Source organism: Podarcis bocagei (assembly GCF_964188305.1).
Source record: "Podarcis bocagei genome assembly, chromosome: 1".
Classification (NCBI taxonomy): Eukaryota; Metazoa; Chordata; class Lepidosauria; order Squamata; family Lacertidae; genus Podarcis; species Podarcis bocagei.
The window spans coordinates 140,947,407-140,968,952 of NC_138125.1; the positions used below are offsets into that span (position 1 = coordinate 140,947,407).

The 21,546-nt window shown below is 42.4% G+C and overlaps 1 long non-coding RNA gene across 11 annotated transcripts in view; it reads right to left on the bottom strand.

The window, feature by feature from the left end:
• The window catches only part of LOC308581600, a 150,130-nt gene that overhangs the window by 92,056 nt on the left and 36,528 nt on the right, over nt 1-21,546 (bottom strand). For 7 of the 11 annotated variants that reach the window (XR_014005123.1, XR_014005125.1, XR_014005127.1 and 4 more), the window contains one exon: nt 7,822-7,883. This is a non-coding gene — a long non-coding RNA (uncharacterized lncRNA). Of the gene's footprint in view, nt 1-846; nt 1,130-6,537; nt 6,657-7,821; nt 7,884-9,624; nt 9,712-21,546 lie in introns of those variants that run through there. The other 4 variants (XR_014005124.1, XR_014005126.1, XR_014005132.1 and 1 more) reach the window with 3 other exon arrangements.

A 21,546-nucleotide genomic window follows, 5' to 3' on the forward strand; every position in this document is an offset into this window, starting at 1 on the left:
GCAGCAGCTCCCAATGTAGATCTTTATTCCCTCCTTGTTCCTGATGTAGATTCTTCCCTAGCAGGGTGGGAGATGCCATTTTGTGCTTTGTCTCAGGTGCTAAAATGTCTTGGGCCAGCCCTGGACCTGAAAGCCCTAGCCAGAATTCCAGATGTCTGGGAGCTGCCTCTGTTAACTCAGGGGTGATTAAAAGGAACTCTGTGCAAGCTTGGAGATGCTCTCCAGCATTGCATGTTCTGGAGGCCTTGTATTAAAAATAGCTTTTGGAGCTTAGCCCTCTTGAGGGTGGGTGTAAAAAAATAAGCTCTGTTTGCAAGACCATCACTTAGTGAGACATACCATCTCTGAGCCTGGTATGGCTGTGACATGCTGCCCATTTTGCTGAGGAGAGGGGAGATACAAAGCTAACCGGATACTTAAGGGCGCAGGTGCTCCCCACCAAACCCAATGTACTTCAGATGTTTGTGCTGGGCTCTGCAGGTGTCATTCTTGGCCACAATTAGTGACCAGAAAGAACCGCAACAGGCAGCATCAATAGTAACCAAGGACACCTTCAGCAGAAGGGAGGAGGGTGATATCTTTCTTTTCTAATTGAACAGGACAGTTAATTGATCATGGAGGTTTTGTTAGAGATTCCATTACCATGAAAATGTGGATCTGTGTCACCCAGAAATACTTGCTTGCTGCTTAATAGAGCTACTTAAAGGGGCAGTCCATTAATACTGCAATGTGATTTTCCTGACATCACCATTACCAATCAGAGCTTCCTTGGATGTCAAAATATGCTATTCCAGTGGAATAAGAACAATGCAAAACCCAGCAATTTTAGCTACCTACTACCATCACCTTCTATTCTAGGCTCTTTAGTAGGTTGCAAATCTCAAGCAAAGCACAAGATGGATGGTTGACCTGGTGCTCTCTGGATGAAGGAATCGGACGCAGATCCCATTGTGTGCCAAAAATCAGTACAGTACACAAGCAAGGCAAGGGCTGGAGGCACAGCAGGTGCAAGGCTATGTTGTTGACCCAACAAGTGACAAGCTCCCTCGGTGACAGCGCCAGCTCAGATCCAGCTGGAGTATCTGATGGCTCCTGAATGGGCAGAGGATCCGACCAGTAGGAGTGACGCAGGAGGCTTATCCTTCTCCCTGAGCTCAGTGGCGCTGGAGGAGTAAATAGGGACATTTCAGGATCAAATCAGAAGCTGGGATGGATTTTGTAATTCCGGGACTATCCCTGGAAAATAGGGACACTGGGGGGGGGGGTTATGTATTTAATCATCCAAAACTTCCACCTGAAACCATAAAGCTTGAACCAGACCCTCTACAATTAATTACAGCAGTGCCTGGGGAACGGTAGAGGGGACAAGTCTCTGTGCCTTTCTGCCCCAGCAACTGTACACAAATAACCCAACATAATTTCTGCTCCAGAGGATTTTTGCACATCAGATGCAGCACTAGAACAGCGGTGTGATAAAATAAACAGATGGAAGGGGAGCATAAGGTAACCAGGAGGCAATTATGATTCACATTGTAAGCAGTCGCAAGACAACAGATGCTGAGACATCGCTCTTACAGATGAAACCGGCGCAGGAATGGCGCAAGGACAGCCCATATTGTCATTCCCCTCCCACAAACCTTTATTCACATTGCTGATATACTGAATACATAATCCTACAAGGTATTGTGAATGCTCTTTTGCTGGTCCTCCTTAAATGATGCATGCCTAAAGAAAGCAGGGGCATCTCAGGTTCCCTACCCATCAAAGTGGGACACACAGAGGTGGCCCTTCCAGCTGGGCCTTTATCAGCCAACCCTGAGCTCCCAGCTGTAGTTCTCTTACATGTTTTTTTATAACCCACGTCCTTCATGCATACCCCTTCAGGGCCTGCACTCTTGAAAACAGGGCTCAGTTCAAACTCCTCAGTGTTTTTGTGCCCCCTTCTTTGGGCAATTCCATTGTTAACAACAATTCCACATGGTTAACAATCCCATCCAACCATTTTGGGTTGCCAACAGGATTTACTGGCTCCAATTATCTGCTCCCCACCCCCATGCAGCAATCTATTGACCCTAACTGGTGCTTATCTCTCTATATAATAAAAATATAATCATCATCTTTATTTATTGCATTAGCCGTGTGGCCATAGCATAATATACATTGAGATAACAACATAAAATAGGGGTGGGGAGGTAAAGGTAGATATCGTCCTGGGCGATTACTTTAACAAAAAAAAAAAAACTGTTGAGGCTGGAGGAGGACCGTTAAAGGGTCCTTCAGCTCCTCAGATATGTCCTAGTTCGATTGTCCTTGTACAATAAGGCTACTTGGGACTTCGTTCAGTTGTGCGGCGTATCGACTGCAGCTGTGGTGTTAAAGAAGACGTTGGTGCCGCTTTCCTCTTCATCACACTAAGCAGGAAGTTTGCTGTCATCTCGGTAATCCAACAATCAGAATCCTGCAGAAAGAGGGACACTATCCAAGGCTGGATTGGGAGATGAAGCTTATTCACTAGGGGGGTTAAAAACCGAGATCTTTCATCTGTCCAGTTGGGACAGAAGAGCATTACATGGTCCATAGTCTCCAGGGCCGTGTCATTACAAGAGCATGTTCTATTTGCAATGGGAACTCTGGAATAACGACCCGACAGAACTGCTGTAGGAAAACAGTTGAGACGGGCACAGGTAAAGGCCCTACGCTTAGCCTCCGAAGAAATTGTGAAGCAGTATAGAGGGATCCCTTCAGGGGGTGGAATAGCTAGGGCTAGGCCTGAACACGGTCCTCTTGCATAGGAAGCTGTGTTAGAAAAATCAAGTTGCTGTAGTTTCTTTTTAATTAGAGGTAGGGCCGCCGGGCTGATACACTCTAAGTTACATCACACAGTCCCCATTGGACGATTTGTAGTGCCCCATCACAAGCCTGGATTCACATGAAGTAGGGGCCGGATAGAGAAATAAAAGTGAAGGCAGGTTGCACAACAGCAGTGGCCAAGGCATGGGAGCAAGAAGGGAGGAACACAGAGGGGGAAAGTGATGGTTTAAAACAATGGCAGAGGTTTGAGCGAAGTACTGGGAAATATCTGCAGGATCCACATCCTTTATGTTGCTCACGTGAAGCAGCTGAGGAATGGAAGAGGAGGAAGAATGAGGGGGGTGCAGTGAGGGGGGAGGATCACTGAAAGGAAAGAAGTGGCTTTTTAAAACAATGGCAGAAGTTTGAGCAAAATGGGTGTGTCAGTAAGCCTGGGTGGCACAGGTTGATGCACAGGAAAGGAAATTTTCCTTCTGTAAACTTCATTAAGTAAATATATCCTAGTCATAGTTTCTAGTTTCTTGCTTAATTTTCCACCTTTATTCTCAACACAACATTTTTAATCAGTATCTTACACATATCTCTATTTGCCAGTGAATTAGAAAGAGCTAACAAAGTGCTATTTTTTTTGGGGGGGGGGGTGTTCTGCAGTTCTGCTGGCTAAGGATGTTGGGATGATGATATTAACAATCATGTCTTGAGTCCTGCAGTACTAACAGATGCATGAAGGTCCCAATGGCTTGGAAAACAGCAACATATGTTGCAGTCATTAATGGCTTTTTTGCCTGGGTTTAGCAACAAGGGAGGCTGACACAACCGATTTGCTTTACCCGCAACAGGAGAGAGAGTAATTATGGAAGAGTATTGTATTTAGAAGCCTGTATTAGAAGGAACTAAAAATGAGTTCATCTCCAACCACATAACACGTCCCCTATAATTCAGTGCACATTCTTTTTCAGCACAAAACATGCTTTGCTAATTATTGCTAGTTGTGTCCCGCCTCCGGTGGCGATTTAATGAACAAATTCAGCACATGTGAGATAATATGAGTCCTCTGTTCCTACCTGCCCACACCCAACACCAATACAACAAATCAAAATATGCAAACTAGAGACAAAATAGAATTATTTCACAGACATAAAACTTACAAGTTACATGAACTTGAAATCTGAATCTCACAATTTAATTTAAAAAAATTATGAACTTTAAAGGCCATTTTAATTATTTTAAACACTAATATGCCAGTTTTCCAGCATGTCTACAAGATGGCTTCTAAAACCCAAAGGCCCCCAAAAGATATAAGGACAGACAGTATTTAAGGAACATGAATCCCAGTCCTTGTGGAACTGTTTGGGCAAAACCACTTCCTTTCAATGGCCCTGGAAGAACACCAGCAGACACTGCTGTCAATGAATCAAATGGCTGTACATGCTGCCATCTGTTGACATTGAATAGGAGACCACCACCGGCATTGCCCACCAACTAAAGCTTCTATCTTCAAATAGGAGCACTTTGATTGACAGAGAATCTAGCAAAACCATCACAGTGAGTGACAGATTGTCCACATCTGGGAGGTTGGAGCCTGAAACTTAACAGGTTTCAAACCACCTGGGAAAAACTCCACTGACAAAATGACAGTCAGAGGGAGAGATCTCTTCTCCTCATGATCACCAACTCATGGACCAATCTTGAGCCTGGCACAATGCGATTCCATTCCAAAGGGATTTGTTTGCAAGATTAACGTTTGCCTAGCAGAAGAGTACTTCACCCATAGAATAAAAAATTATCAGTGCTCAGCAGAGGATAATTTGGCTTGGAATCCATTTCCCAAATAATTAACACCTGCCCTTGGGTTGTGGACAAAAGGATTTTGTATTCATTTTGTTGACAGACCGATTTGAGAGCACCGAGGCAATGCTGTTTGACAATTGCTGCACATACTTCATTCTGCGGAGGAAATGCATTCTGCTATCTGTCCAATCAATTATGCAGACAAAATGAATTTCATCATAATTCTGTCAACAAAATGCTAACTTGCTTTAAATTATTCGTTTGGCAAAATAAATTAACTTAAAATCCCTTTGTCCACAAAATAGATTTAAGCATTTAGGGAAGTCTTGTAAATAGTCTCTTCTGTTAGTTTAGTGTGTGTAATACAAATCTATGGCTTAACTGATCCTCCCTCTTTCCGAAGGGAAGGGCTGCCTCTGGCTGCTCCAGCCTCGCTCTCCACTCTAAGGTCAGGCTAACATCCAGGGAGTTTATCCAGAAGGGGGGGGGGCAGATAACAATAACATGGAGTGGCTGGGCCGTGCAATGGGATCCGTTTCCCCCCTGACCCTCCCCCTCCCTCCCCATTCTTATTTAATCCCAAGCAATTGGCAAGCAGAGCTTGACACGAGTTATAATGGTAGCGTTCCCTGGCCAATCACCCTGTCAGTAATTCAAACAGGAGTGCTGGATCCTTGGAGTACGAGTCTGACAAGGAGTTTCTTGGACAAAGCTGAGCATGAAAGAGCAGCTTAATGAAAGACCGCTGTGCGAATGTCCTTGTGAGCTTTATGTTAATGTGAAAGAGAGCCTCACTTCTGTCCTTTTAAATCAATTTTGTTCAAAAGCAGGGCTTATCCAGGCGATTTTTGGAAATTCAAACATTACCCGTAGAGTTATAGCTACATGTCTATAGAGAGTGGGCATGGGCAAAGCCGGGGGGGCAGTTGCCCCCCTTAGATCAAATAAAATAATAGAAATACTTAACTAATGAACCAATCACATTGGTTCTGCCCCCCCAAAGTCCTCCCCCCCCCCACAGGTCCTGCTTCCCCTAACTAAAATACTGGCTGTGCCCATGGTAGTGGGGTAACCTTGCACATTTCTTTTTCTTTTTGGTTAGCAATGGGTGGCGGTGGGATAGATTTGGCACAGACACTCCAGTTGCTGACCCCTCCCACTCTGTACTAGTTCTCTGCTGTTCCATTTTAAAGAATTAGAGGAGTGCTGCACTACTTGATTAGTACGGTAGGGACTGCTGAACCACGAAGGAAGAAACAGTAGGCCACAAAATGGCCTGGGAATGACCAAAAGGATACCATGCTGATGCCACGGTCACTAGCCAATAGGGGCCGTGAAACTAGCATAACTGCATTGACCTAGAAGGGAAGGGAAATCTTATTTCCAAAGCAGCCTAAAGCCAGAATAAACATTGCTGTCTGTGAATGGCACTGTGTGTGTTTTGCTTTTCTTTCTTAAGGGCCCTCCTGCCCCCTGCTTTATTATACATTGTCAACACAGGCTGAAACTGTGTCACGCAGGGGGGAGTATAAAGGATTACTTGGCCCTTGCTGTCGCTGAGGGAGTAAAGCCAGGTTTGGATTGTACCATTTCAAATTGCTGATAGAGAACCATAGACTGAATGCTCCTCTGCATGAGGACCGGGGAGAGGGCATCCTAAACCCAAAAGCCTAGTCAGCAAGGAGAAGGCTAAGCTAGAAACCTTCCCCCCCCTCCCCGCCAGCATCAAATTTGCCAGGCACAGTGCTGATGTGCACAAGAGATATTTAAATAATCTGCACCTCAACTTGTAATCTGGCAAGGTAAAGCTCATACACACATTTACCACCTCAGTGGAAACTAGGCACCTCTCTCTCGATTGTCTGCATGTAATGGAACAAGAATATCTTGTCTCTCGTGGTCCTGAAAGGCCTGCCTCTTTGGCCATTTTCTCACCTTGCTCCTGTTCCCTGCCACTTCGTCTCGTTGTCATTGTGCTCCATACTGACCACTGTTTTGCTGCTGTGGTGAAGTATAAGATGAAGCTATGAGGAATGTCTTCTTTTAGGATTCACCTGCCAGGCAATATGAGTTTCTTAACAGTGCTTCTACAAAACATATTTATTGGTATTTCACAAACAACCCACGGACAATTTTAGGCCAACCAACTAGCAAGGTTTGCTGGACATATAAACCTAATATAGATTGGTTATTTTTAAACTATGATGTGTTATACGTGGTTTGTTTGTTTGTTTGTTTGTTTGTTTAATTATTATTTGATTCTTATACCTGTGGTTAAACAGGAACTGTAATTGTGTGTTGTGCTTAAATGATGTTGGTGTGCAGTAAGTACTAGACTAGAAGGTATATATGCATTTATTTCAGTATTTTATGCAAATTTTCATGTGTGGCCTGAATGGAAGCATAATACTGTATTTGTCCAGACAAGGAAAGTTAACATGTACTATGAAAATAGACTGAAATTTTGGGAGTAGGGCTTTTGATTCAGAGACATTCTGGATTATTGTTTTTTTAAGGAGTTGCACAAAGGGAGAATGCAAGGGGACATAAATAAGAGAAAATGTATATGGAAATGAACATCACAATGCTCACAAGAAAGGAGGAGGCTGGTAAATGGTGATCCATTATTATGCCTGAACAGAATTACATATTCATGAATTCCAAGGTAATGTATTATATTTCTCTCTTGCTTAGAGAGCAATAAATCACTACTTGATTACAAAGGATCTAGATAGAAGAGGAGCCTTTCTGGAAAGCTGCTTTGGCAGATGAGCAACAGATTTGTGAAGAATTCTATTCTCTGACCATGTTTGGCTGTGAAAAAATGAAAGGGGGAAGAGTAATGTGGGCATGGCTGATTTTAGCTAAGCCTTGCAGACAATTCTAGCAGCAGATAACTCTCCCCGATGGAGTGAGCTTGTAGGTCTTTGCTTGGCTTGACTTGCATTATCCCTCCCTGACAGCCAACAGAATGTCTATTAACAAGTGCAAAGAAGGTTATGAAAGAGCCATGCAAACCACACTGATCTTGAGCTAGTAGGTCTGTCTGTTTGATCTATGAAAAATGTGCACTTGCACAATCCATTTAGAGTTGTCCAATCCATCAGACAGATCCTTCAAGGGTCATCGCTCTCAAAAGAACGTAACGGATTCAGGAACAGGAAGAAGGAAATAAAGGTTCATTCTAAAGCTGAACTATAAATAAGTAATTCTACTTACTTTGGCTACAGAATCGTACTTCCTCCTTCCTTCCATTGCTCTGAAGATATAGATACAGATATCTACAGATATAGAAAAAACGCTATGAAAATGCTATTAAAAACATTATAAAAATATACCGGTAGATGCAATTTGCCATTGAGCTCTACAGCGCCATCTGGTGCCACATTTTTATAACACACTTACAACCTTATAATAGCAGCTGTGTAGCTGAGTCCTGAGATGCTTTTTCCTGATTCAAAGCTACAAAAGATAAAGACTCTGATGCAGATTTATTTTTCAAAGAACCCTAGTTAAGTCCCTAAAATAAATTCAACAGTGTGCTTATAACAAGCACAGATGTTGGTCCCATATAGGTCCCAAGAAATTAGACCAAAAGCTCATCATTAGGCATGCTTATTAATATCTGTAGGCTTACTCTGAGTACAAATAGCATTGACTACGACCCTATATATTTTTAAAAGCTCTTTTTCAAATCTGTTCAAATGTGCTTTGTTGAAGCAATTGTATCCTCTTAAGATGAATAACTAACAAATAGGCCATCTTAAGCAGAGCACCTTCTAGTGACCAAACAAGAGAATGAAATTCCATTCTTGCTAGATCTAATTAAATATTGCATTGTGGTATTTAAATCTACATTAAAGCCATTAATATAACTGAAATTCATCCATTGAGTTTTAACTCTTCAGAGATACACCACTGCCCAGTTTTTACAGTGGTGCATTCCCTATGTTTAACTACCGGTACATAAAATTAGTCTTTAATAAAGCAGCCCCTTAGTCGGCCATAACAACCTTATCTTTCATATACAGCAAAACACACTGGAAAACAAATGGTGATTCATTGTTTTTGTGTCTGAAAACTCTAATAACACTCTAGTGGATTCAGCTAAAACTTTGCCTAACAATTAGATCTATGACTGTTCCATTTATCTACTATTTCAGCAGCTTTAATTTGCACCACTGCATACTGCCTAATGGTTCTGCAATTTTTGGTAAGGGCAGGATATGTGTATATGTTTGTGGGTTATACTGAATAATCTGAAAGTTACATTTTAATAAATTGCTTTATAATTAATTACACTAATTAAATGGCTACTGGCAGGTATTAATAATGGGACACCATTTCAATCTTTGTGCAGGGAAATTAAACCATAGAGGAACAAGAGTGAATGAGAAGTGGTATTACAGGTTCAAGAGTGACAAATGGTTACTCAATCTAAAAAGCAGTTAAGTAAAAGTACTTCGATGGCTGGTCATTTAATGACATTGACTTTGTTGGTACAAAAGAATCATATGGCCGCTTTTCAACATACGTTCACATTTTTGCCAACGCACAACAGGCTTTTTCAGTCAAGACTTTTCCTGCCTCATGCACGGTGCTTTTCTGTCTACGCACCACCATCATTGTTACGATTAGTACAGCCATTCCTTTTACTACTTTTGCAATAGCAGAATGCCTATACTAAAAAACCAAAATGTTTGTTGCACCCCAATGAAATATATACCAATGGCAAATAATACAGTAGTAACAGTGGCAGCAGATGCACTGAGTTGCACCCAACAGGGGCGGGCATCACGTATGCATGGTGTCAAACTCGGTCTGCCACCCCCCTCCAATGGGGGGCAAAGCATCCCTGGGACAGAGTGCCAGAGAACTATCCAAGAAGGAACTCTGGCAATTCTCAAATGGACGCAAGGACACTTTGACATGTTCCCTTCTTTGTAAATGAATACAGAATCATTTCAGAAAAGAAGGAAATTATTGCTGCCTAGGGTTCTACTTACAACTCTTACAACTCACCCCTGTGTTAAAATAGGTGCACTGATTGCCATTGCTAATTTGTTTCTGGGTCGAATTCAAGGTGTTCACACTTGTGTTCAAAGTCTTTTATATATATATATATATACTTTTTGTTTTTTCTTCATCATACACATCCAAAGAAGCACAGCCAAAGAGAAACATTAAATAAAAAATAAAAAAACACATTAAATAGAAAAAAGAAAAGTAAAGGAAAAGGAAAAAAGAAAACACATACCACACGTTAACGTCGACTTCCTTCCCTCCTGATTTCGGGTTTCTACTTTTAATAGTTTCATCTTACAGCTGGTGTTAGTTTTTAGTTTATAACATCGGAAGAGTTAAATCAAGCCTACTGCAGTTGGTGAGTTACCGAAATTACTTTCAATATATACCATAAATTTATTCCAATCCTCTTTTAACTTTGTATTTTTTTGATTTCTAATTCTTTGCGTCATTCTTGCCAATTCTATAAAGTCGTATAGTTTCAGTTGCCAATCTTTCACCGTTGGTGTAATTGGATTCTTCCAATTTTGGGCAATTAACATTCTAGCTGCAGCTGTTGCGTATTGGAACAGGGTTTTATCTTTTTCTGGTATTTCTTTTCCCACCATCCCTAGTAAGAAGGCCTCTGGTTTTTTGGGGAAAGTAAATCTAAATATCTTTTTTAGTTCATCATATATCTGATTCCAAAATTTTTTTATTCCCTCACACGTCCACCACATATGTATAAAATTCCCTTCCTTTGTTTTACATCTCCAGCAGGCCTTGTTACCAGTCTTATACATCCTATTTAATTTTTCTGGTGTTAAATACCATCTATATATCATCTTTTCTAAGTTTTCTCTAATTGCTGCACTTGCTGTGAATTTTATTCCCTGATTCCATAATTTCGACCATTTCTCATATTCTATATTGTGTCCCAAATCTCTTGCCCACTTTACCATGACTTCTTTAATTTCTACATCTTTTGTGTCCTCTTCCAATAGGATATTATACATTTTGGATAATAATTTAGATTTGCTTTCAATTATTTCAATTTGGAATTTTGATTTCTTTTCACTCATTCCTACTTTCTTGTCTTCCGTCCACCTTGCATTAATCTGATGATACTGTAGCCAGCCCTTCAGCTTTCCTTTCAGCTCCTCATACGGTCTTAATTTCCAACTTTCATGGGAGTTTATCAGTAAATCTTCATATGTTAAATTTTTCTCTTCCAGGTTTGTTTTTTTTAAATGATAAGATATCTGTTGGGGACAACCACCAGGGTGTTCTTGGTTCTAACAGTTTTATGTTTCTTTCCCAGACTTCGTATAGCGGACCTCTGATGATATGATTCGAAAAGCCCTTATGTGTTCTTCCTTTATTTAGCCAAAGGTAGGCATGCCAGCCATACCTGTTATCTGCACCCTCCAGTTCCAATAGATCCGTATTCTCCAAAGTTATCCAATCTTTCACCCAACATAAGCAGGCAGCTTCATAATATAATTTCAAGTTGGGTACCGCCAGCCCCCCTCTTTCCTTTCGATCTGTAAGTAATTTGTATCTGATCCTTGGCCTTCTTCCCTGCCATATAAATCTTGAGAGGACTTTCTGCCAATCTTTGAATATTTTTATCCCTCTGATAACCGGAATGTTTTGAAAGAGGAACAACATCTTGGGAAGAGTGTTCATTTTTATTGCCTCCATCCTTCCGAGCCACGAAAGGTTAACTCTACTCCAAACATCCAGATCTTTTTTAATTTTATTCCAAGTCATTGTGTAATTATCTTCAATTAGGTTTATATTTTTGGGCGTAAGCCAAATGCCTAAATATTTTACTTTTTTTGTCACTTTAATTCCGTGTTGACTCTCTAATTTTTCTTTTATATCATTTCTCAAATTCTTTGTTAATATTTTGGTCTTTGATCTATTCAATTTGAATCCTGCTAGTCTGCCATATTCTTCTAGTATTTCCAGTGCCTTTTCGATGCTCCCTTGCGGTTCTTCTAAAGATAACATCAGGTCATCAGCGTAGGCTTTTAGTTTAAACTCCCTTGATCCTATTTTGATCCCTTTGATCTCAGGTGTTGATCTTATTTTATTTGCCAAAACTTCTAAAACCATAATGAATAGGAGCGGGGAGAGGGGACAACCTTGCCTAGTTCCTTTTTCAATTTGGAACGAGTTTGTAAGATTGTTGTTTATCACCAGTTTGGCGGATTGGTTTGAATATATTGCCTGTATTCCTCTCAGAAATTCTCCCTCTATCCCCGCTTCTTCCATGGTCTTTAATAAGAACGCCCAGGAAACATTGTCAAACGCCTTTTCGGCATCTATAAAGATCATACCGCTGGTATGTTATTGTTGATTTCCAGATATTCGATTAGGTTTATGGTGTGTCTCACATTATCTTTCAGGAATCTGTTTGGTAAAAAGCCTGCTTGGTCTTTGTGGATTAAGTTCAGCAGGCACTTTTTTAATCTGTTTGCCATGATATCGGCGTATATTTTGTAGTCGTTGTTCAGTAGAGATATTGGCCTATAGTTTTTGGTACACATTTTATCTGTATCCGGTTTTGGGATTAGTGTTATGAAGGCTTCCCTCCACGACTCAGGTATTTTCCCTCCTCTCAAGATGTTGTTCATTATATCACAGAGCACCGGTAGTAGTTGATTTCCTAGAATTTTGTAATATTTTGCCGAAAGGCCATCCGGGCCTGGAGCTTTTCCTATTTTCATTTTTTTTATAGCATTTTGAACCTCTTCTATATTGATGGGTTTATTTAGTTGAGATCTTTCTTCCTCCGTAATGGTCTTCCCTTTATATCTCTTTAGATATCTTTCTATTTGCGTTGGGTCCTCTTCCCCCTTCTTATATAGTTCTTCATAAAATTCCAGAAACTTTTTTTGTATTTCAATTGGGTCTACTATCAGATCTTCCTCTACCTTTATTTTGTTTATCATGTTCTGTTTCTGTCTTTTTCTCAATTGCCAGGCCAAAAATTTCCCTGTTTTGTTCGCTGACTCAAAGTACCTTTGCTTCATTAGTTTGATTTTCCATTCAATTTCTTGACTCGTCAGCATCGAATATTGTGTTTGTAACATTTTTATTGATCGAATACTTTGCTCATCCTTCGGGTGGTCTATTAATTTTTTCTCATACTCTCTTAGCTGCTTAAGTACTTCTTCTTTCTTCTGCTGTCTTACCTTCTTCTTATAATTGTTTTGCTGAATAAATAGGCCTCTTATTACCGCCTTACTGGCGTCCCACACCACTTCTATATTTGTTCCTGTATTTAGATTTAAGTTAAAGTATTCTTTTAAGGTGGTTTTGGCCTTTTCAATAACGTCGTCATTCTCTAATAGATATTCGTTTAGCCTCCATCTGAAGCTTCCCTGTGTTATCCCTTTGATTTCCAAAGTTATCAGGTTATGATCCGAGAGTATTCTTGGATGAATTTCACAACTTGTTGTTCTTAAAGTAAGTGCTCTCGAGGTCCAGATTTGGTCTATTCTGCCCCAGCTTTTATGTACTTCCGAAAAGAAGGTGAACTGCTTTTCTGTTGGGTGTTTGTATCTCCATATGTCTATTAAGTCTAGGTTTTCTTCCAGGTCTTGAAAAGATTTCGGTAACTTTCCTTGATTTCGTTTTCTGTTTTCCGTTTGTCTATCCATTTCTGGTGACGGCACCGCGTTGAAGTCTCCCAATAATATCGTCTTGTTGTCATCTAAATCTAATAATACTTGTTCTAATTTCTTGAAAAACTCAGGTTTGTTTGTATTTGGGGCATAAATGTTAACTACATTGATCTTTTCTCCCTGGAAGTTAATTTGAACCCCTAGTATCCTCCCCTCCTCATCCTTGTATATCATTTTTGGTTCCCATTTTTCCTTCACATATACTGCCACTCCTTTTTTTTTTCTTCCGTGGAGTTTATAAATTCCGTACCCAAAAATTTGTTTGTTAAGACATGTTTATGCTTTTTGGCTACATGAGTTTCTTGAATACATATTACATCCAATTTTTTCTTTTTCAACACATTTGCAATTTTATTCCTTTTGGCTTTTCCGTTCAAACCATTTACATTCCATGTTACGATTTTAAGGTTCATTATCACTTTTATCTACTAATAAGTCAGCGATTTCCCGGTTTGGGTTTTGTCTGTTTAGATTCGGGTGGGTTTGTCTTCTGTTTGCTCTTCGACCTCTTCCTCCTCCTCCTCCTCCCCTTCTTCCCCTTCATCTTCATCCCCCCCTCCCCCGGCTCCTCCCTCCCTCTCCAGTCTCCCCCCCAAACTCACCCCCCCTCTTTCTTCCCTCTCTCCATCTCTCTCTCCATGTCTTTCCTCCACCCCCCCGAGGTCTTTTTCATATCTACGTAAAAATTTGCTGACTTCCTGGTTTTCAGTTATCTTGAATCTTTTCCCTTTGTAAAAAAAGGAAATCCCTTCTGGGAATTCCCATCTATGTTGTATGCCATTTTTCCTCAAAATACCAACTATTTGTTTGTAGCCCTCTCTTTTCCGGAGGAGTCTAATTGGAATTTCTTTAAAAATAATAATTGGTTTTCCATCAATTACCAGTTTCTTCTGGTAACTCTCTCTCAAAATCATATTTCTCATGTCTATCGATTTGAAGATCACTAGACAGTCTCCTGGGACTTTTTTCAATCTGTTTTGTTTGGGTCTTATTTTTATTCTAAAAGCATTTTCTATCGTTTGTGCAACTTCTTCTTCTTTCAATACGAGCCATGTCGCAAGTTCTTTGATCATTTTCCCTTTTATGTCTTCCTCTCTTTCTTCCCCTATTCCTCTAAATTTTAAATTTAACTGCTTTTGTTTCATCTCCATCAAGGCTAGATTATCTAAAACCTGCTCTTGAGTTTTGTTCAATTCTCCAAAATTTTCTTTAGTTTTTTCAACTTCTTTTCTCTGGTCTCTTAGATCTTTTTGCATTTTTTTATTTAATTCTTCTAAAGACTTTGTTTTAACTGTTAGGTCTTTTATTTTATTTGAGAGTTCCCCTGCAACGACTTCGATCTTTTTGTCAAAGGATTCCTGCATCTCTCCTAACTTTTTTTCTATACGTGTTTCATTTTGTCTAAATTCCTCTTTTATTTTCAGCCATAATGCATCTGTCTTTTATTTCCTCTTGCCTTGAGGTTCTCCTATCCATTGGTGTTCCCACAGCCTTCTTCCCGTCTCTCCCCGTCATCTGTCCACCTCCCTCCCCTCCGCACCTCCCACCTCCCGCAATAGGTTCTGCCAAAAGGAGAAGGTGCAAGAAAGCCAAAGGTGAGAGGGGAAGGGAAGGTTAGGATATACTAGAGGTGTAACCCAAAAGAGGCGCAATAAAAGAGTTAATATAGTCTAGGTATGACAAATAATATGAAGGCTTCTCTTTTGATTTTCAGCCACTTGTTTGGCTTAATCCATTCCCACGTATAGTGGGTTCTTGTCCTGTTAATATTTCCTTAGGCGCAGCTAGGAATTGAGAGGCTCGAAATGCCAAAGAGACAGGGGAGGTAGGCAAGGAGAGGGGAGGGGCAGGCGGGGGGGAGGGGCTGGCGGGGGGGAGGGAAGGAAGAAAGGCAAAAGCGGGGACGGGAATCCCTAGAGTTCCAGGGTTTCTCTGCAAAATTTGGGTTTCTCCACGAGGGGGGGGGAGTCTGGATTCAAGGGTGAGGGGTCTATTTCCAGTTCCAGAAAGAGAAGACAGACGTCAAAAAAGCGGCTGATTCAGCGACGCAGGCTCAATCCGAAAGGAAAGAGGTGGAAAATTCCTTCCCAGTCTCTAAGTCCTTTAGGGAAACCAGCTTCCGGCAGGCTCGACCGGGCGCCCGCCAAACAAAAGCAAACTGTCTCTTCTCAAACACAGGGACTTGCGCACGGTATTCCTTTTGCTGTTAAAGCAGTGTGGCAACAGGCTATGAAGCTGGAGAGCTAAAAAGAGCGTAGGTACGGCGGGTCGGGATAGTTTTAACCCCCGTCACAGGAGCTGATGGAGCTGATGGAGCGGGGTGGTGGTGGGGGGGAGGATTTGCCGAAGCCTTCAGGCTGACTTGCTCTCTCTTTCCCCTCTGTTTGTCTTCCCCACTTCTAACGTCTCTCCGTTCGTTCCTCCCGGTCTCCGCTTTAACTTTCTATTAAGCTCTCCAATATTCCACTTTCCAATACAAAGTCTCTAAGGTTTCATTTCATTTGTATACTTCTTTTAATGGTTACTTTTGCCCCGCGAAATCCCCGACGGGGGCTTCCCTCTCTTTGTTCTACAGCGGGCGAGGCTTAGTTACTTTGTCTCATTCTTCCGATTAACTTCCCAGCGCCATCTTAGCTCCGAGATACAGGTCGGGCTCCTTAACTTAATCCATTAACATCTGCTGCACCTTGAGGTCTGTTCACCTAATTTTTGCAATTTAGCATTTATCTGGTAGCCTTTCCCTCCAAGGGGCCCCCCTAGAGGTTTTGGGGTCGCAGTGCCTTTGCGTTGCCCCTCAGAACCCCCGCGAAGTTCGGAGAAGTCATTCAGCAACTTCTCCGCGCTCCCATACTGCTGGCGATCCAAACCGGAAGTCCGTGTTCAAAGTCTTAAATGACTCAGGTCCCAAATATCTGTCCGACCGCCTCCGACACTCTCAGGTGTTGAGATCAGTAGAGGGAGCCCTCTTGGCAGTTCCACTGTCCTCAGAGTTTTGGCAGGGTGGCCCAGCAGAGGGCGGCCCCTCCCCACAGAGGCAGGTCTGCCCCCCTTTCTATCCCAAGCTCAGTACCCTGACCTATTTCTCGTAGAACTCTGACTCACTACAGTTAAAGAAAAAGATCCACCCTTCTTTCTAAACTGATGTCTTCTGATGTCATCGCATTCCACTGGTGCCCAGTGTTCCTTGTGTTCTAGATGCAGTTATTGAGCTCTGCGATTTGATCTCGTGAGGACAGGGCTTAGGTTCCCATTCAGGTCAAAACTCAAACACACCACAATTCCTGTTCAACAAAGCACCTACCCTCACCCTTTTGGAACTGGGCAGCGGCCTTCTCCTGTGCTGATGGGGACTTGAGTTCAGGCCAGGCCAGTCCTGTTTTCCTTCCTATATATTTTGGGACAAACTAAGCCAGCCTTCCCCAACTGGGTGCCCTCCAGATGTTGGGGAGCACAACTCCCATAAACCCCAGACACTTTTAATATTCAGTTTAAGGCTCTTGCACTGGAAACAAGATCAAATTTCCATGTATGCCTCCTGGCCAACCAGAGCTGTTTTAAGTTACGAATGACACAAGGCCTTTGAACTAGAGAGCCACACCTTATTGAAAGACTAAATAAAACCTGGGTTGGAACTTCAGATTCTATCATGATAGAACTGCTAAGAAAATACAGAATGGATTTGTAAGCATTGCAAACCCCGCAAGCAAAGAAGCTCGTATGAGCGTCTAAATTCAAAATCCAGGCAAACAGAATATGTTGAGTGTTGATCTAAGCATATCCCTTTGCTATGTACTCATACCATATATTATTTATTTGAGGAGTTTATATACCACCTATCAGGGCAAAGCCCTTCCAGAGAAGCTTGCAAAAACTGGTAAACAACAATTTTAAAATAGGGAATGCACAAAAACAGCCTAATTCCAATCTAAAAACAGTAACAGTATAAACATGCAGCGCACAATACCTCAATCCAGCACAAACTGAAACAAAGGTTAAGATATGTTTTAAAAAGACCTATACGAGGTCATTCATAACTCTTTGGGGAGTTGCAGAAATCTTGGGCCACCACTGAAAATGCCCAGTCTCAAGCACCCACCAGCCAAGCATGCAATTCCTACAGGAAAAAGCAGGTGTCTCCATAGTATTCAATACTGGATCTCAAAGCAGCTGTCTTATTAGAAAAGAATTTCAGAAACGGACTTGAAAGAGAAGTTGCTGAATTACAACTTAGTACTAAATTGAAAACTATGGAGAGACCTGGTCTGAATAGAGATATTGGATTCTTGTCTCATTACACATGCTAAAACTATTTTCGATTATCTGCATTCTATCCCTTGCTTTTTCCTGTAGGACTAATTGCAGTCATTAACAGGTTGACCATACCTATTGAGTCAATCACCCATCTCCTACTACCCTTCAGAGTAATACCCCTCCCCACCCTCCCACTATATATAAGGGTCTGGTGACTTCTCTTTCAGTGTATCTGAAGAAGTGTGCATGCACACGAAAGCTCATACCAAGAACAAATTTAGTTGGTCTCTAAGGTGCTACTGGACCAATTTTTATTTTTATTTCTAGAAAGAGAGGGAGGGAGGGAGAGGACGATGATGGGTAGGAAACACTTAAGAGACATAAGGAGCCCCTTTGGGGGGGCCTGGTGCTGCTGGGTTAACAGCCCCCCCCCCGAATCTGGAATGCGCAGCGGCTCTTCTTCTCTCCTTCAGTTGCAGCTCAGCAGCGGAGCATCCGCTTGGCATGCAAAAGGTTCCATCCCCTGTGGCACCTCCAGGTGGGGCTGGGAAGGTCCCCTTCCTGAAACCCTGGAGAGCTGCTGCCAGCCTGTGTAGTCAATATTGAGATCAATCCATCAGTGGTCTGAGCTTGGGCAGCTTCCCATGTTCCCTTTACATTGCTTAGTTTTTTATTGAAAGAGCCGGCAAAAAGGTAAGAAAACCCCAGCTGGACCTCGCCAAAGGCCACCTAACATTTATGCAGGAATTAAAGGGTTTGGGGGCCAATGAGCTGAAATAGCTCCCCAAACTCTTGTTTAGGGGTCCCTCTAACCTGACATCCGAGCTGTGGGGAGGCTACAGAGCAACATGGGGGGGGGGCAAAATTAAGGGTGTTGCTCTGGCTCACTGTCTGTTGTGAGCTTTCTTGCTTGAGAGCTGCCTTTCCCTTGGAGGCCCTGTTAGCCTTGTGTTGCCCTGTGGCATGGAGTTCCAGAGATGAACTCCTGCTGCAGCTCTTTCATTGCTGGGGTCTTTTGCTGCTGTGCTGCCCATGTTTTTACTTTTTGCTGTTTTTTCCGCTGCTTTCCATTGTTTTATTGCATTTTAAATTGTTTTTGTTATAATGCTTATTTTAAACTGTTATAAACCATCTTGCGCTGGCCTCTGCTTAGGAAGTCTAGATATACATGTTAGGGTTAGGTATTATACAAACATACAAAATGGAGCAAATCATAATTTATTCTGAACTCCCATTTCAGGTAGTGTAAGCTCTGCAAGGAGAAACCTGATGACAACAGCAGCAGAAGTTGCCCCCAAATTAAACTACGTCCCCCAGCTTATATGTATTTGTATACCATCAACAAACTGGATTTGAAGGGCAAAGTTTATTTTTTTCCAAAGCACCCAACAGGCCATTGGTTTCACCCACTAGTCAGATGGTTCCCATATAGCCTGCAATTGCCGTAGGGATATGCAGTTCTGTATTTCTTCCTGTACAAATGTGATAGCTACAAATGAGAAGAAAAATGTCGCTCTTGATCTAAAGCAAGACCGTTGCTGATTTCTATTCTTAGTGAATCAATACTAATCAAGCATAATTATCAACTCAGAACAGCTGCAAGCCATCCGGCGGGGCTTGATTCAATTGCACTTTCGTGATGACACTGTAAGTCAATACATTCTGCAGACATTCTTTATTAAAGAAAGAAAAATCTAAGTTTGGGACAGGAATGTCATAGGGAATACGTTTACAAGACAGGGCTTTCCATATACACAATGGCACAGTATGGGACTATTTAACCAATATAGGATATTTATCACTGTCAATTTCAGTTCAGCTACCATAAGTCTTTTCAAATTTGTTGCAGAACAGGTTGTATTTCTTATGTTACTGTTCTCTGTCTGAGACAGAGAGATAAATGTTAAACAGACATGAATGGAAACAGAGATTGGGGCGCCTACAAACGTGCAGCAGGACTGCCATTTCCACCAGTTCCTCATCAATCAGCTGATTGCCACAGTAGTCCAGTAGACCAAGGGCCAAAGTAGATGTTACACTAATGTGTCAAGAGAAACCATGTCAGGCTTTCTTTAAAACAGCATCATCATACTCGGGGGTTGTCAGTGGACAGGGGTGCTGACTTGGGCCCCACACTGTGGGTACCCAGCACCCCACAGTCCTTCTGTGGACTGGCACATTTTCACTTAAATTAAAAAATGCAGAAGATAGCTACATATATGTCCTGTGTAACATCTAGTTTGACCTGTGTTCCCAGAAGCGATTTACATCACTGCTAATGTATCTCACACAGTGCAATTCTATATGTCTACCCAGAAGTAAGTACCATAAAATTCAATGAGGCTTACTCACAGGAAACTGGGTATAAAATTCCAGTTTCAATGTGTCAGGGAACTGCAACCCAGTTCTGCAGGATTGATTTCTGGAGCATCAGCATATGAACTGCACATAGTACCAATAATAATAATAATAATAATAATAATAATAATAATAATAATAATAATAATATGTTATTTATATCCCGCCCTCCCCAGCCGAAGCCGGGCTCAGGGCGGCTAACAACAATAAAACAGTACAAAAGTACAGCACAAACAACACTCTAAAATCATTCATTATAAAATTAATTCAAATCAAGCCACTGGCAACCATTGGGCCAGAGCTCCGCGAAGATTGCCGAGGGAGGGAGTCAGGCTGTGCCCTGGCCTAAGGCCTGGTGGAACAGCTCTGTCTTGCAGGCCCTGTGGAAAGATGTCATAGAATCATAGAGTTGGAAGAGACCACAAGGGCCATCGAGTCCAACCCCCTGCCAAGCAGGAAACACCATCAGAGCACTCCTGACATATGGTTGTCAAGCCTCTGCTTAAAGACCTCCAAAGTAGGAGACTCCACCACACTCCTTGGCAGCAAATTCCACTGTCGAACAGCTCTTACTGTCAGGAAGTTCTTCCTAATGTTTAGGTGGAATCTTCTTTCTTGTAGTTTGGATCCATTGCTCCGTGTCCGCTTCTCTGGAGCAGCAGAAAACAACCTTTTTCCCTCCTCTATGTGACATCCTTTTATATATTTGAACATGGCTATCATATCACCCCTTAACCTCCTCTTCTCCAGGGCAGGGCCCTAGTCTCTTGTGACAGAGTGCTCCACCAGATCGGAGGCCAGCTTAACTTCTCTGTGGCCTGGGACCTTCAAGATGTTTGTATTTGAGGACCGTAAGTTTCTCTGTGGGGCATACCAGGAGAGGCGGTCCCGTAGGTACGAGGGTCCTAGGCCATACAGGGCTTTAAAGGTTAAAACCAGCACCTTAAACCTGATCCTGTACTCCACTGGGAGCCAGTGCAGCTGGTATAGCACCGGGTGAATGTGATCTTGCAGTGAAGACCCCGTAAGGAGTCTCGCTGCAGCATTCTGCACCCGCTGGAGTTTCTGGGTCAGTCTCAAGGGCAGTCCCACGTAGAGGCTCTTCAAAGGATTTAGCTTCAACCGGCTCGCACGTAACCATCCAGCCACAGCTTCCAGACATCTGGTCAGTGTGTCTGGGGCCAAGTCAGGATGGCCATCCATCAACAGATAGAGTTGGGTGTCATCGGCATACTGATGGCAACCCAGCCCAAAACTCCGGACAAGCTGGGCGAGGGGGCGCATAAAGATGTTGAAAAGCATCGGGGAGAGTATCGCACCCTGAGGTACTCCACACACCAAGGAGTGGCACGATGACAATTCCCCCCCCCAAGCGCCACCCTCTGTCCCCGACCAGAGAGCAATGAGCGCAGCCATTGAAGGACTGTGCCCTGGATCCCCACGTCGGCAAGGCGGTGGTCCAGGAGTTCGTGATCGACCATGTTGAAAGCTGCTGACAGATCTAGAAGAATCAGCAGCCCCGACCCGCCTCGATCCAGCTGTCTACGAAGATCATCTGTTAGGGCAACCAGAGCCGACTTGGTCCCATGACCAGCACGGAAGCCGGACTGGAATGGATCCAGAGCCGATGTTTCAT